At 39.7% G+C, this 17,156-nt stretch overlaps 1 pseudogene; it reads left to right on the top strand.

Moving 5' to 3' along the window:
• The first annotated feature begins 1,808 nt into the window (after positions 1–1,808).
• On the top strand, positions 1,809–2,199 carry LOC117361702 (annotated as a pseudogene).
• Positions 2,200–17,156: the final 14,957 nt, after the last annotated feature.

Genomic DNA, 17,156 nt, shown 5'->3' with positions numbered 1-17,156 from the left:
AACAAATAAAGTTGAAGTGTCTAGAGGGAAAAGCTAAAAGGCAGAAGGCAGAGCCATCTATACCTTCTAAGGATGCCCTTCTAAGGATACCTTTGGATGCCCTGGATATGATTGAGCTGATAGAGGATATAAGAAGTATCTAAAGCAATAGTTACAGCAAATACTGATCAGCTGGCTGAAATGAAGAGGAATTGGCAAACTTATCACAGAAGATGGAAGTGGCAAGCAGCAAGTGGGACAAAGTGGGACACGAATTGAAAAACTTGAAATGAAAAGGTACAATGTAATAATGATCATAAGGCTATCCAAAACTTAGAAAAAGGATGGTGGATATGGTAGAATAAGGTCAAGGTGACATAATTTAAGAATATTAGGTTTGGCTGAGGGGATTGAAGGGAAAAATACAATAGCCTTTCTGGAGGAAAACATACCAAAGATGCTCCCCATTAAATTTAAAATGTCATTTGAGATTGAAAGGGCACACAGAGTGCCAGGCAAAAGGTCTAATGGGCAGTCAGGTCCTAGACCATTGATTTTCTGTGTGCTGCATTTCCAAACATGTTTTGGAAATTTTAAAAATCTGCAAGGAAAATAGAAATTTAATTTATAAAGATTCAAAGATCCTTTTTTGTTCAGGACTTTGCAAGGGAACTGCAAACAGACGCAGACAATTTTTAGCAAGATGAACAAAATTACAGGAGTTGGGAGCAAGATATGGCCTTTATTACCCTGGGTTCATGCGAGTTACATACAAAGTTAAAGTTTTCAATTTGAGGAGCTGGAAAAGCTGTAAGGAATTTTTAAGAACAGCAAGAAACACCAATGAATTGAACTAGCTGTCCTATGAGTTGTGGAATAGAATAAGAGGATATGTCTCATAATAGAATCGGGTTTTATGAAGATGAATTTTATTTGAATTAAATAATAATAACCGTTACTTTATAACTTCCAACTGCAACGGGACAGAATTCCCGAGAACCTCATAATTATCTCAGAAAGCCTTGTGACTGGACAAAATTAGATCTATGACTTATTCTCAGCAAATGGAAGTTTAGAGTGTGCTTCCTTCTTTCCATTGGAGCATCCTCCAAATTAGAATTAGACATTCAGAAGCTGGATACGTCAGAAGAAGAGACAGGAAAAGTTTCAGGCCACTGCTAATCGAGTTCAGGATCAATGTAGATCACGGAGAGATACCCAAACAAATCATCAGGTCTTACCCTGCCCGATAACCTCACTCAGCGGGTGATTAGGCAACTGCCGGTCCAGTGCAGAAGAATACCGAACACTGGGTAATTGAGCCCCAAGATGAGTTTTTAGAGATAAGTGCAGTGATGACCAGGAAAGACTGCCTGCTAAAAACACGCTAAGTGTAGAAAACAAACAAAACTGAATTCGGGAGGAAAATCCGTACCGAGATCAACTGCAGCGCAAGCATCTGTAAGAACCAGAGGATGTGCGGCAGCCACTGAGTAAAATCAGGTTTAGGGAGACACTCCATTAATGCTACGGAGGATATACCAGCGTAGAAGAACCAGCATAACCAGTAGAAACTATTCCAGCAGAGAGGATGAGCCACTTGGCAATGAAATCCATGTTGAGAACTGCTATTAGTTTTGTCTTGAACTTTAATGGGACCTGCATCTTAGTTTCAGCAGCAGCCCTTAAAAGTTTGATTTGTGACGTCAGAGCAAGCTAACTTCGCTCTTTGTGCCTGCCCCTTGGAACCTGAGAGCTGTCATTATGATTGGCTGCGTTACTCCGTCTCTTCCTTTTCTACGTCCGGAAGTGAGGAGGTTGCAGTCAACATGAACGACACTGTGACCATCAGAACTCGCAAATTCCATGACTTCTGCAGCGCAAGCAGATGGGCATTGATGTTCTTCATCCTGGAATGGCCACCGTCCCCAAGACGAAATCCAGCACAAGCTGGCAAAGATGTACAAGACAACTCCAGATGTCATTGTTGTGTTTGGCTTCAGAACTCATTTTGGTGGTGGCAAGACAACCGGTTTCAGCATGATTTCTGATTCTTTGGACTTTGCAAAAAAAAAAACGAATCACAACATAGAATGGCCAGGCATGAGCGATAGAAAAAAAAAAAACTTCAGGAAACAACGTAAAGAACGCAAGAACAGGATGAAGAAAGTCAGGGGAACAGCAAAGGCCAATGTTGGTACTGGTAAGAAGAAGGATTAAATTTAACCTGGAACGATATCAGCTATCAAGGTTCTTTTTCTATCTTCTGGAGCCCTTCTATCCAGTATTCCCACACAGTCTATGCACATACTGACGAAAGTCAGCTTTGGGCATAAATTTTAATGAAGAATGCGGCGCTCTCGCCATCACAGAAAAAGAAGCATGCATATGGATGCGGCAGATGTTGTTCCAATCCTACATTATCACCGATCCGGACAACAAGAGAGAGAGAAATTCTATTGGTTAAAAGATTCAAGAAAAATAGAAAATCCGGAAAGAAAAAGCAGAAGTGGAACGGGTAGCATGGAATTTATTACATTACATTACATTACATTAGTGATTTATATTCCGCTTGTGCCTTTCGGTTCTAAGCGGATTACAGATTAGAGGTCCTGGACAATTCCAGGAGCATTACAGTACAAAGTGGCTAGTTACAATTGTTAGTCTGTCATTTCCAGGAGAATTTGTAAAGTAACGAGAAAGTATATACAAGGTTACTGTGATGAGTAATAGTACAATCGTGATGCTGTAGAGAGTTATACAATGTTGAAGGTGTTGCTGTGGTGGTGGTGGTGTTCATAAGAGTATTTTCTTGTGCTATAGTGAGTATTTTCTTGTGCTATAGTGAGGATAAGATGATGGGAAATGTTTTTCTGAAAAGATTGAGTTTTGATTTCTTTTTGGAATACTTTAATGTCTGTAGTTTTGATCAGTAGATTGGAAATGGTAGCTGCCTGTGTCGCCAAAGGCTGTCGTATTTGTCGTATTTGTAGAATTTGAACTGTGATCTTGCTTTTATCGGTAGCCAGTGTGAGTCTAGGTATGCGTTGGTGATGTGTTCATATTTTCCGAGGGAGTAGATGAGTCTGAGGGCCATGTTCTGAACGGTCTGTAGTTGTTTTATCATATAGTTTGGGCATGATAGGTAGAGGCTGTTGCAGTAGTCTACAATACTTAGTACAAGGGAATGTACTAAAATCTTGTATTGATCTTTATTGAAGAATTTTCTTATTTTTCTTAGGTTTCGCATTGTGAAGAATGCTTTTTGGATGATTTTGTGGATTTGAGTCTGCATTGTGCAATTTCTGTCTAGTTGTATTCCCAGAATCTTAAGTGTGCTTTGCATTGGGTACTTGATTGTGTTTAATTCAAGTTCTGTGAGGGATGGGTTTTTTTCCTTCTCTAGTAGTAGGAATTTGGTTTTATCCGAGTTTAGTTTCAGCTTAAAGTTTGACATCATTTTTTCTACCGTTTCCATTGTTATTTTCAGGCGTTCTGTGTCTAAGGGGTTTTGAATGTCAAAGGGTAGGAGGTTAGTTATGTCATCCGCGTAGCTGAAAGAAACTGTGTTTAGGGCTCTAGGATTGTGCCAAGGGATGCTATGAAGAGGTTGAATAGTATGGGCGACAGCGGTGATCCTTGAGGGACTCCACATGGGTTTGACCAGGGGTCGGACAGTTGATCTTTTTGACTTGACTCTGTATGTTCGAGTTTTTAGGAAGCCTTGGAACCAGTTAAGAACATAAGAACATAAGAAGTTGCCCCCGCTGAGTCAGACAGAGGTCCATCTTGCTCAGCGGTCCGCTCCCGCAGCGGCCCATCAGGCCTAGTGCCTGAACAGTGGTCCCTGATTAATTTTGTAACCTTACCTCTAATCCCATCCCTATAATCTACCTTTACTCTTATCTGTACCCCTCAATCCCTTTGTCTTCAAGTACCTATCCAAAGCTTCTCTGAACCCTGTAGCGTGCTCCTGTTTATCACATCCTCTGGTAGCACGTTCCCATGTATCCACCACCCTCTGTGTGAAAAAGAACTTCCTGGCGTTTGTTCTAAACCTCTCCCCTTTCAATTTCTCTGAGTGCCCCCCTTGTACTTATTGATCCCCTTAATTTGAAAAATCTGTCCCTGTCTATTTTTTCTATGCCCTTCATGATCTTGAGGTTTCTATCATGTCTCCTCTAAGTCTCCGCTTTTCCAGGGAGAAAAGCCCTAGCTTTTTCAGTCTGTCAGTATATGAGAGGTCCTCCATGCCCTTTATTAGCTTTTGTTGCTCTTCTCTGGACCCCTCTCAAGTACCTCCATGTCCTTCTTGAGGTACGGCGACCAGAACTGAACACAGTACTCCAGGTGCGGTCGCACCATAGCACGATACAGTGGCAGGATGACTTCCTTTCGTCCTGGTCGTGATACCCTTCTTAATGATACCCAACATTCTGTTTGCTTTCCTTGAGGCCGTGGCACACTGTGCCGACGCCTTCAATGTCGTGTCTACCATCACTCCCAGGTCTCTTTCAAGGTCGCTCACCCTAGCGCTGATCCCCCCATTTTTGTAAGTGAACATCGGGGGTTTTTTTCCCTATATGCATGACCTTGCATTTCCCTATGTTGAAACTCATTTGCCACTTTTTGGCCCATTTTTCCAGTGTTGTCAGATCTTTTTTGGAGATCTTCGCAGTCCTCCATGTTATTGACCTTGCGATATAGTTTGGTGTCATCCGCAAATTTAATAACCTCACATTTTGTTCCTGCTTCCAGGTCGTTAATGAATATATTGAATAGGAGCGGTCCCAGCACCGACCCCTGTGGAACTCCGCTCGTGACCGTTGTGAACATTACCTGAGATTCCTATTGCGTCTAGTATTTGGAGTAGTGTGGGATGGTCTACTAGGTCGAATGCAGCAGAAAGATCGAGTTGGATGAGGAGTAGCTTGTTTCCTTTGCTGAGGTGTTGTTGGATTATGTCTAGTAGTGATACCATGTCCACTGAAGCTAGTTTGATAATATAGATAGAAATTGATTCATTTAGAATTTTAGTCTAATTAATATAATTTAGAATATGTGTTAAATAATTATACAAGTAAATGAAGTGGGGTTGTTTTATGAATTAATAAATAAAATGTGAAAAATCTAATATACTGTTCACTTTATTCTATTCTATATTTATATCTGGGGATGTTAGAAAATCATAATTAGTTTTTGATCTGTTAGGTTCTTTTATCCTTCTTTGTTTATTCCCTATAAGAAAGAATTGTAACTTTTCCCTCCTTTCCTCTCTGTTCCATGTTTGTTTTAATTGTAAGATTCATGTTACTTTGTAAGTTTTTTTTTATTGTAACCTATTTTCTATTTATATGATTGTACATCGCTTAGCAAATTGATTAAGCGATTAATCAAATACCAATAAACTTGAACTTGAACCTTGGATGAGGGAGTTATGAAATTAAAACTACTTAGATAATTCTATAAATTGCTGTTATTTATATAAATTATCATAGTATTAATTTTAATTTTAATTTGCATTTTGGTAACTTAAGAATTAAATTAGAATCATTTTATTTATTACATGTAGTATTTAAATTTTTCTTGTATTGTTATATTCTAGGGTGGTGTTAATGAAATTTTTTTTTTTAAGGTGAAATACTTAAGATGCCTGGGGGGGTTGGGTTACTTGTCTATATGTGCGCTTTCAAGTTGTCAAATTGGGGGGGGGAGGGTGGGAGAAGGAGGGCAGGGTGATTTTATGGTAGAGGTGAGGACGTGTATTGATCAAAGGGTGTTGTTGGGTATAAATGTAACTAAGGGATATATCTTGTGGTACCATTTTTTTAATACAGCATGATTCTGAAAATAATTTTCTCTAAATGTCAATGGTCTCAATCATCCGATAAAGAGGAAAAAAACACATAACTTCTTAAAAAAACAAAATGTGGATATATACTATATACAAGAGACTCATTTATATGCCACTGAAGCAAGAAAGCTAAAAGGTGGATGGGTTAAACATTGTTTTTTTGCTCCTGCGGTGGGAAAAAAAGCTGGGGTGGCTATTTTAGTTAGTGGAAAGTATTTGGCTACATTCAAAATGATGTCTGTGGATCCCACAGGGAGATGGGTACTGTTGGAGCTTGGGGAAAGATACTCTGAAACTTGTTAATGTCTACGCACCTAATTCAAATCAAAATATATTTTTTAAAACTCTTCAGCAGTTGATTCTGCCCTGGCTGCTTCTAATTTAGTAGTAGCGGGGGACTTAAATGCAGTTATGGATCCGATATTGGATAAAAAAAAACCTAGTAAAATACTAAAATCTTTAGGGCTAGATAATTTGGTACAATCTTGTGGTTTAAAGGATATTTCGCGAATTCTTCATTTTAATGACCGGGAATTTTCTTTCTGCTCCCAGGTACATAAATCATTTTCCGAAATAGACTATATATTTGTATCAGATCATTTAATGCAACAGGTTACAAAGGCCGCCATAGATCTAATCATTTTGTCAGATCATGGTGGAATTTGGATTGAATTGAAAATGGATGAGCAAGATTATAGTAGACCTGTCTGGAGATTCAATAATGCATTGCTTGCAGATTCCAACTTTATTGGGGAATTTCAATCAAAAATTACTGAATACTTTCATCTAAAAGCCTCAGATGAAGTCTCTTTAGAAACCTTAAGGGATGCTTTTAAAGGTACTATGATAGGACAAATAATCTCATATTCAGCACACATTAGGAAACAACTTAATAAAGAATTTTCTAATTTGTAACAATATATTAAAGATTTGAATGGGACCCAACTACTCTGCAGGCCCTCCTAAAAGATAAATATAAGTACAATGAGCTTTCCTCTCAAATGGCTAGGAAAGAGCTGTTCTCTCAGCAAGCTCTGTATTATGGAAACTCAAATAAAGTGGGAAGAGTATTAGCTAATTACCTTAAAACTAAAAAAAGGAAAGTAAAAATTGTAGCTATCACAAATGAGAATGGAGAGACTCAATCTCAAATTGGAATTATCTTAAAACAATTTTTGAAATATTATAAAGCTTTGTATTCTTCCGAGCCTTATTCAACTAGAGGGTTTAGAATTTTTTTAATTAATTAAGGGACCAAAAATTCTTGAGCAAATAAAAGGAAGTCTTGAGGAGCCTATATCGTTGAAAGAATTAAAAACAGCGTTGAAGTCCCTTAGAGTTGGATCCACTCCAGGTGGTGATGTTTTCACTGTAGAGTTCTACAAATCATTTCAAAGTACTCTATTACCTCATCTATTAAATTTATATCAGGTTCAACTAACTAAAGGTTGCATTACAGGTACTATGGCAGAATCCCTAACTATTGTTTTGCCGAAGCCAAATAAAGATCCTATGTTGATTTCAAATGACAGGCCTATTTCTTTGATAAATGTAGATGGTAAACTTTTGGCTAAGTTATTGGCTTTGCCCTTGGCCAAGGGTCTCCCTTATATTATTGGTATGCACCAAACGGGGTTCGTTGCTCAAAGACATTCTTCAAATAACACTAGGCTGGCTTTTCACATGTTAAATTTAACAAAAGCCATGGATGATCCAGCCTTCTTGGTATTCCTGGATGCGGAGAAGGCCTTTGATCGGGTGGAATGGACCTTTATGTATCAAGCAATGGATTGGTTTGGTATTGGTTCAGGATTTATACAAATGATTCAAACCTTGTAAAGTTCCCCTTCTGCCAGATTATATATAAATAATACTTTTTCAGAGCGTTTCTATCTGGAGAGGGGAGTTAGACAAGGATGTCCGTTATCTCCTTTGCTGTTTGATATTGTTTTGGTACTCTTGTTATTAGCTATTCAACAGGCAAAGGAGATCCAGGGTATTCCTTACACAGGTCGGAAATACAAGGTCTCTGTTTATGCTGATGACATATTGCTTCATTTAAGGAATCCTGAAACAACCATTCCACATTTACTAGATTTGATTGAAAGATTTGGAAAATTTTCAGGATATAAAATAAATTGGAGTAAATCAGAGATTCTTCCGCTTAATGTACATTGTCAAAAAGGATTTTTGATTTATTCCCCTTTCTTTGGAAGGAAGAGGGTATAAAATATTTAGGAATTTGGATTTACAAAACGCTGGAAGAAACAATGAAAGTAAATGAAAAAATACTTTACCATCTTGACCATCACCAATCAGTTTTGCTCAATTTCTTTGGATCTTTCCTCTGCCTTCGACACTATAGATCATAGGTTACTACTATTCCGTCTTCAAGAAATAGGTTGTAACAGGTCAAATCTTGGACTGGTTCACCTCTTACTTTTCCGATAGATCATCCAAGGTCATTTTCAACAACTCTTCTTCTGAACCTTCATTCACTAAATTTGGTATGCCACAAGGTTCTATTCTGTCACCATAACTTTTCAATATCTTTTTGTCCCCTCTTTTGACAGTAGGACAATCCATCTGCTTTACCACCTTCGCATATGCCAATGATGTACAATTAATTCATCCTATCGACTTGAACAACATCGAGGACATCGTTTCCATCAATCAAAAACTCAAAAAAATTAAATCATGGTTGGATTCAAATAAGTTATCACTTAACGTTAATAAATCGAAACTAATGATCTTACCCTTTAAAGAGGGACTGACTCTTCAGGCCCCTTTGAAATTTGAATCGCTCTCAATTAAGGTATGTACCCACTCTAAAGCTTTTGGGAGTTACTCTTGACTGCAAATTCTCCCATCACAATCACATCAACACGGTGGTTCAGAAATGTTACCACCGTCTTAGAATGATACGGTCTCTAGATAAACTACTTGAACCATCATCTTTGAACACATTAATCCATTCCTTGGTTATTTCCTGTATAGACTATTGTAATGCCCTTTATAAGGGCATCACCAAAAAGGAAATAAGACGCCTTCAGATAATACAAAATACTGCTATTAAGATCATTTACGGCGCAAAGAAATTTGACCATGTCTCTCCTCTTCTAATCGATGCTCACTGGTTCCCCGTTGAACATAGAATTAGTTAAAAATTCTATTGTTAACCTTCACTACTCGTTTAAACAACCGACTAGAGTTTATTGATAGACTCCTTATTCCTTATCATCCCGCTAAATCTCTTCGCTCTACATCACAAAACCTCTTAGTCGTCCCGTCCTTGAAACTGATCAACACGCTGAGATCTAATAACTTTGCCATCATCGCACCTTCTTTATGGAATTCACTGCCCAACCATTTACGTGTGGAATCCTCGATAAAGCAATTTAAAGCAAAACTCAAAACATTCTTATATGAGGATGCTTTCGGATAAAACTGTCCTTTTTAGGGCTAAGCCAACAATAGTCCCTTTCCCAACCTGTTGTTTTAATCCTTAAGTGTGCTTAATTTTAAATATTGTAATTCAACCCTACTTTCCTAACTGTGTGTAATCTGTATATGTGTCTCATATTTAAAGTCTACTAACCTAATACCCACTTGTGTTATTTCTTTTTAAGATATATTTTTGTTAATAAGAACATAAGAAATGCCTCTGCTGGGTCAGACCCGAGGTCCATCGTGCCCAGCAGTCCGTTCACGCGGTGGCCCAGCAGGTCCAGGACCTGTGCAGTAATCTTCTATCTATACCCCTCTATCCTCTTTTCCAGTAGGAATTTGTCTAATCCTTTCTTGAACCCCAGTACGGATTAGACAAATTCCTACTGGAAAAGAGGATAGAGGGGTATAGATAGAATGCCGCTTTGAAATTTGAGTTAGTGGTATAAAAAATGTTTTAATAAACTTGAAACTTGAAACTAAAGGTTACAGAAATGTATGAACAATGGAACCCATTACATCTGTCTTAGTGGGGGAGAGTTATGTTACCACCAGTGTTGTTTCAGGGGTCTTTTTACAAAAAATTAAATAGTATTCTTACAAAATTTATTTGGCTGGGGAAAACAGCAAGAATTGCTTTAATATCCTTACAAAAGCCAATTGTGGAGGGTGGGGTAAATTTTCCAAATTTTTATAGGTATCATCAAGCTTATATAATGTGTCAGGGTATGTATTGGATCCTCTCTGAGCGCATGGAAAATCTTCCAGACTGGTTAAGGTTGGAATGGCAACTCCTGTCTCCACTGAGATTGTGTCACGTTTTGAGTATCAAGATGCCTAGGTTGTATAAGCACAATAGAATTTTAATGGACACTTGGAAGACATTAAAATGCATTACTAATTTAACAGATATTCCAATTCATAAATCCACTTGTCAGTCCCTTTAGTTGAACCCCAAGATTCAAATCGGTGGGTTTAAGGTCATCTGGAAGTACTGGATGAAGGCGGGCATACGTACTTTAGACCACCTGTTGTGACAATCCTGCAAACCCGAGGCTTGTCACAGAGAGATTTGGCAAGAGTTACAAGCCCAGATGCAGAAGGGCGAATCAAGTCAGAGCCCGGGGAAGTAAGTCAGTTGACTATCCGGTGGACTCAGAGGGAGAAAGGGAAGAAGGTCCAGACAGCTGGGACTTCCCTGATAATGTACTGAGATCAGACAATAAGGATTGGCCTTATTGTTTTACAGAGTCTGTGAAGCAGAAGGCAGCACAGCAGGGTGCCGTGAGAACAGTTCAAGCCAAGGGAAGAAAACTTTCTCCCCTGCAGCAAAAGGGGAGTGGTTTCTTCACTCAGCTTAAATGGAGGCTCTGTAATGAGCTTAAGAGAGCAGGGGAAGCAGGCAGAGGAACGGAAGCCAGAAGGAGGAGAAGCCTCAGAACGGAGGAAGGAGCTCTATGGGAGTCTATGCTGACTGGGAAGCAGTCAGAACCACTACCAGTGAATGACTGGGACATGGAGGAGGACCAGGTTAGAAACCTTCCTGTAGATCCATGTTTGCATGAGCCTATGATGATAGAAGCCAGTTATACTCCCTCTGAAATCCAGCCTGAACTGATGGAGAAGGGGGTTTTCACTTCCCACGTCTATCTCATGTTGAAACTGTGAATTGGTAGGACAGAAGTTAATCCCTGATTGTATGCCTGTGTAAAGCATAATAGTTTATGTATGTGGCTCCAGCCGTAGCTCGGCTCATTCAAGCTCTGAGTGAGGAGACAGCTGGAAGACTCTGGTGTCCTATTACAAACCTGCTTGCAACTATTGATTAATCTCTTTAAGCAAACTGTGAAGCCCCATTATTCCTGTGTTCCTTAGGAACTAGATGAGATTAACTTAAGACCTGCTCCATTTGCCATGCTGGTTAATTGCAATGCTAGCTTGAAGAATTATGGCATATAACTTGCTTTAACAAGTCTGTTGGAATTGGAAGCTCTTTAGGACTGTGAGGGCTGAATGCCTGTTCAAAGAGTAAGCTCTGGTGAAGAGAAACGCTGGGACTATGTGGCACTTGGGGTAAAATCCAGAGCAAGAAGAATTATATTTTGAGTTTGTGAAGAATCTTTATTTTTGTTCAAATCTGCATGCCGCCACTGAAGCAGTGTTATTGTGTGTTGCTGAGGCTGGGCGCCTAAATAAAGTTTTCAGCTTTTGATTTAAACCATTCTGACTACTGGACTGTTTGTACTAAAGCACACTTCAGCTGTTCCAGGGATATCCAGCTTGCAAGGTAACCCTACTTTAAAGGGGCTCACGCCAGGTGTTGGAAGTGTGTTACTGCCTAGCGTTGGAAAACCGCTTGGCCAGAGACTAGGTGGTGACACTGTGGACCGGCAGAAATAAAAGAATTATTTTGTGGATGGCAAACTACTAAGACTGAAATTTAAAAAATCAATTTCCGCCCCATATCTGCAAGCTCAGTCCCCACAAATCATCTGATCCCAAATGCACAAGCCTCAGTTATGATATTATATTGAATGTATTTTATTAAAGTATAAAAGTATTGTCATTTTATAAATACAAATATACAGAGCAAGGACCAACAAAACCCCTGTCTCCCCTCCCCTTCACATATATCCCCTCTACTATCAAGAAAACTGAACAAACCAAATTATTACAGAATGCTACACAGAAATATCATGCTAACAGTATACTGCAGTCACACATGACAGGAATAGTGTTAGGGGAGTGCCCCCTGATCAGAGAGAGCCCTAAGCCAGCTGGAAGCTAAAGAATCACTGCCTGGGCTTTGCAGTCCCCAGTTATGTCTCTAACAGGATATTTATTTAAATCTGATATATTCTAATGACAAAATAGAAATAAAATGATTTTTTTCTACCTTTTGTTGTCTCTGGTTTCTGCTTTCATCTTCTTTTCACTCTTTTCCTTCCAGCATTTGCCCTGTCTCTTCAATCCAGCATCTGCCCGTTCCATCCACTGTATGCCCCTTCTAGAAACTGTCTGTCTCCCCCTGCCATCTCTCCTCTAGACACCCCCCCCCCCCTTTGGTCTGGCATCCATCATCTTCCCTCTGTTCCCTCATGGTCTGGCATCTTTCTCCTTTCATCTCTCTTTCCCTCCCCCCTGTGGTTTTTAGCATCTCTCTTTTCTCATTTCCTCTGCTCAGATCTGATATCTCTGTCTCCTTCCCCGTTCTCTGGCATCTCTCTCTCCTCTCTCTCTCTTCCCTTTCCTTCTCTGGTCTTCCTTCTTTATTTTCTGCCTCTGTCTAAATTAAATGCAGTCCTCATTTTCCCTCTTTTCACTGTGTCTACCCACAGTATGCCACCCCTTTCCTTCACCCCTCCACTATCTCACTAACTCTATCTTCCCCCATCCAGCATATGTCCTTTTTCTTTATCCCTCCTTCCATCCAGTATGTGTTCTTTTTCTCCACTTCCATTCAGCATTTGCTCTCCTTTCTCCCCACTTCCCTCATCTGCCCTCTTCTTTCTCCCCCTTCTCCCCACTTCCATCATCTGCCCCTTCTCCCCACTTCCATCATCTGCCCTCTTCTGTCTCCCCCTTCTCCCCACTTCCATCATCTGCCCCCTTCTCTCAATCTCTCCATCCACCATAGACCCATCTCTCTCCCTTTCTTTCTGATTTTGGCAACAAGATCAGCAATGCCCCCCCCCCCCTTCGATGGCACTCAAGATTGGTAACGGGCCTCCATATCCCCCCCCCTCCCGGCATCAACAGCGCTTCAGATCAGCAATGCGGTGCTCAGTCCAAAGCTTCCCTCAAACTGCCTGGGCGGAAACAGGAAGCTGCATCAGAGGGGAAGCTATGGGCTGAGCACCGCGTTGCTGATCTGAAGTGCTGTTGATGCCCAGGGGAGAGGAGGCCCGTTGCTGATCTTGAGTGCCAGGGGAGCCCGTTGCCGATCCTTAATTGCATCGCGGGAGGGCTGAAGCCGCCCATCACCGTTGCAGCCCAGACGCTGATGGCCCCAATCCGATCTCGCCGGTCCTGGCAGGAATTTTCTGCGGACTGGCACCAGTCCATGGACCGGCAGTTGAAGAACACTGCTTTAGACGTAGTATCAGATGGAAAGCTGCTTGAGTTTTCACGACTGCAACAAAAATTTGGTATTGCTAAATCTCAAAGTTATAGGTGGTTGCAGTTGAAGCAGGCCATTCAGGAGGGATTCCCTGATTGGAAAAATCTTAAGAATCAGTATAGTTTGCTGTTCCTGTGCTTCCAGGCGGATTTCCTAGGTCACCAGGTCACTCAGTGGTATAAATTAATATCTGGATTTTTAAATAAGAAACCAAAAACTGGTCTTCGTGACATTTGGAGCATTGAGATAAAGCATCAGATTACTGCGTCTAATGGCCACGAATCTGGACTTGGAGGATGAGATGTATGGTGTCTGCATCTATGAGAAAAACTTGGGGGTTTTGTTACATAGAGCAGTTTGGACCCCAGTTCGGTTACAGAAATTAGATAGTTCCAAGTCTAATAGGTGTTGACACTGTCATCTTGAACCTGGGACATTAGATCATTTATTATCTTATTGTCCCTTTATACTTCAATTTTGGAGATCCATTTGGGATCAGATAAACAAAGTAATGGAAAATCCACTGGCACTTACATATGACACTGTGCTATTTGGCACTATGATGAGAGCTAAAAGCCAAATATCATCTCACAATAATAAACTTCTATTTATTATGACAGGGTATGCCATTCAGCTTATTTTAAGGAATTGGAAAAACTGGGATAGACTAAACTGTACCTTTTGGTGGGAGTCTATATGCCATATTTTTAAGATGGAACGAAGTATGGCTATACATCAGGGACATTATAAGAAGTTTCTGAAGATTTGGGAGCCATTGACAAAATTTTGCAAAGAGTGATTAGTGATTATGCCCTTTGGTCATACACGTCAAGGGTGGGAGGGCGGGTTGGAATGTATTTTTAAATTTCTCAATTTGAGTGTATTTTTTGAATATAATTTGGGGGGTGATATATCTATTTGTCATAAATTATAATTGTAAATGTATTTAAGTGCTATTATAGAGTTATATGATTGTAATATATCCTGCACTTAACCATGGCTTTAAAATGAAAATTAAAAAAAGAAAATTAAAAAGAAATAAAGACCTTACTTTTCAAGAAATTCCTGCAAACGACTTAATACCAGATATCTTCTTATAATACGATTTTTGTAATTCTTTTGTAATCCGCCTTAAACCGCAAGGCAATGGCGGAATAGAAATCTCTAATATAATATAATGTAATGTAATGACTACTTGTATATTGAAATATAACAGCCAAAGTAGTATTGCAGGGAACACACTAAAAAAATACCGGAACATCATAATGGTACACCCAGCCTTTGCACTTTCAAATTTAAGAATTGCCTTCTCCAGAGAACGTAATCTAAAAGAAATATTAAACGACATAGAAACATAGAGTAGACGACATAGAGTATAACGGCAAAAAAGGGCTGACGGCCCAACAAGTCTGCCCACTCAAGAACCCTCCCTCCCTAGAGAATCCGTCTATTAAGCATTCCTCTTGAACGACCCCACCTGTCTGTCCCATCATCCCTTGAAGTTAAGCGTGTTACTGGCCTCGACTATCCGACGTGGAAGACTATTCCATCGATCAATTACCCTTTCGTTGAAGAAGTATTTCCTGGTGTCCCCATGAAATCTTCCCCCTCTGAGCTTTAGCGGATGTCCTCTTGTCACCGTGGGATCGGTAAGAAAAAAGATTTCTTCCTCCACCTCAATGCGGCCTGTGATGTTTCTATCATGTCACCCCCTTTCTCTGCACTTTTCGAGAGAATACAGGCGTAGCCTGCTCAGACGTTCTTCATATGGGAGATCCTTAAGTCCAGAGACCATCCTAGTGGCCATTCGCTGAATCGACTCCATTCTCTTCACGTCCTTCAGATAATGTGGCCTGAACTGAACACAGTATAACTTCAGGCTTTCGGCTGATAAAGCTCCTTCTGATGCAACCCAGCATCAGTCTAGCCTTTGCTGAAGCTTTCTCCACCTGATTAGCAGCTTTCATATCTTCCTGGATGATTACTCCCAAGTCCCGTTCTGCTACAGTTCTTGTTAGGTTTTCACCATTCAGGGTGTATGTTCTGCATGGATTTCCGCTACCAAGGTGCATCACCTTACATTTCTTGGCATTAAAATTCAGTTGCCAAGTACTGGACCATTGTTCCAGTAATAGCAGGTCCTGCTTCATAGTGTCAGGCATGGTTGCGGAGTCTGGTTCTGCTGCGTTGCCCACAACGTTGCATAGTTTAGCGTCATCGGCAAATAATGTAATTTTGCCACGAAGTCCCTGAGGTATATCCCTCACAAAGATATTAAACAGTATCGGGCCCTGTGGCACTCCACTGGTCACTTTCGATGTTTTTGAGGGAATACCATTTACTATCACCCTTTGAAGTCTGCCGCTAAGCCAGACTTCTACCCATGCAATCAGTGTTTCTCCTAGGCCTTTTGCATTCATCTTGTTCAATAACCTACGGTGTGGGACACTATCAAAGGCCTTACTGAAATCCAGATACACGATGTCCAGGGACTCTCCCCCATCCAGTTTTTTGTTACCCAGGGGAGATTTGAATGAAGAGAAGGGGTGATCTAGCTACAGGTTTTTTCAAATGTGGTACCTGTAGCATTTGTACAGTTTGTTATCAGACAAAAGAATTTCATAATCCAGTTGATCAGAGGAAATTTAAAATCAACCACTTTTTAAACTGTAACTCTGAATATATTGTGTATGTGATTTTTTGCCCCTGTGATAAGCTGTACGTTGGCATGTCAACAAGAGCATTCAAGAAGAGGATTATGGAGAACAAATCGAACATTAAATGTATAAAACAACCTACTGAATTGTAGGTTGAGCACTGCTTGACTCATCAGCATTCCTTTGAAGACCTTAGAATCTAGATGCTTAGCCATTGATCATGTGAGATCCAGCAGTAGAGAGGGTGATAGGAAGAGAAAACTTCTACAGAAAGAGACCAAATGGACTTTTATGCTGCAAACTGTTGAACCCACTGGGTTAAATGCTTTTATAGATTGGAAACCTTTTTTCTAAATGATTCTTTTCAGCAATATGGGAGGAGTTAGGTGTTTACATTGGAGAATGTTTTCAGTTTTTTGAAAATGAAAAATTAGGTGAATTTGAAACGAAACGTTACTTTTGAAATGAGGTAAATTAGTTAATATTTGGATATTAACGGGGACTATGTTAAAATTCAGGTTTAGAGATTTTACATTCAAAATTAATTCACTTTAGTTTTAATAGTGTGCTTTTGGTCTTATGATTCAGTTATTTTTGAAAATTTAGCACTTTAATGAATTTTTAAATTTAGCGCAATTAGTAGGAATATCACACATGCACCTGAATTCAATGAGAAAGTGGTAGAGAACAAATAATGAGCTTAAGAGTGGGGCAAGTGGCAATAATATAGATAGTTTTAGGTGCTTTCAATATTTGGTTTTTGTTCAAAAGATTTAAAATATTTAATATAAAAATGTTTACAGTCGCTATGAGATAGACTACTTATGCATGCACTAATAAACGCGATTGTAAGGTGCATGCGTTAAAGAAGTTTAAATGGAGTCAAGGCACAGCTGAATTTTGCAGCAGAAATAAACAGCCCTAAATGAGGCAGGACATTAAAATGAGCAAGTAGAACGTTTGTTATAACTTGCTATGAATACAAAACTTGCCATGTAACAATAGTTCTTGGAAATTAGTGATGTCTGCCAACTAATTCGATATGAGTAAAACAAAATCTCAAATGCTGAACAGGCTGCCTGTTAACTGCCTGATTAAC

The sequence above is a fragment of the Geotrypetes seraphini genome, chromosome 1 (assembly GCF_902459505.1).
Source record: "Geotrypetes seraphini chromosome 1, aGeoSer1.1, whole genome shotgun sequence".
Classification (NCBI taxonomy): Eukaryota; Metazoa; Chordata; class Amphibia; order Gymnophiona; family Dermophiidae; genus Geotrypetes; species Geotrypetes seraphini.
This window is presented reverse-complemented; position numbering and strand designations above follow the sequence as displayed.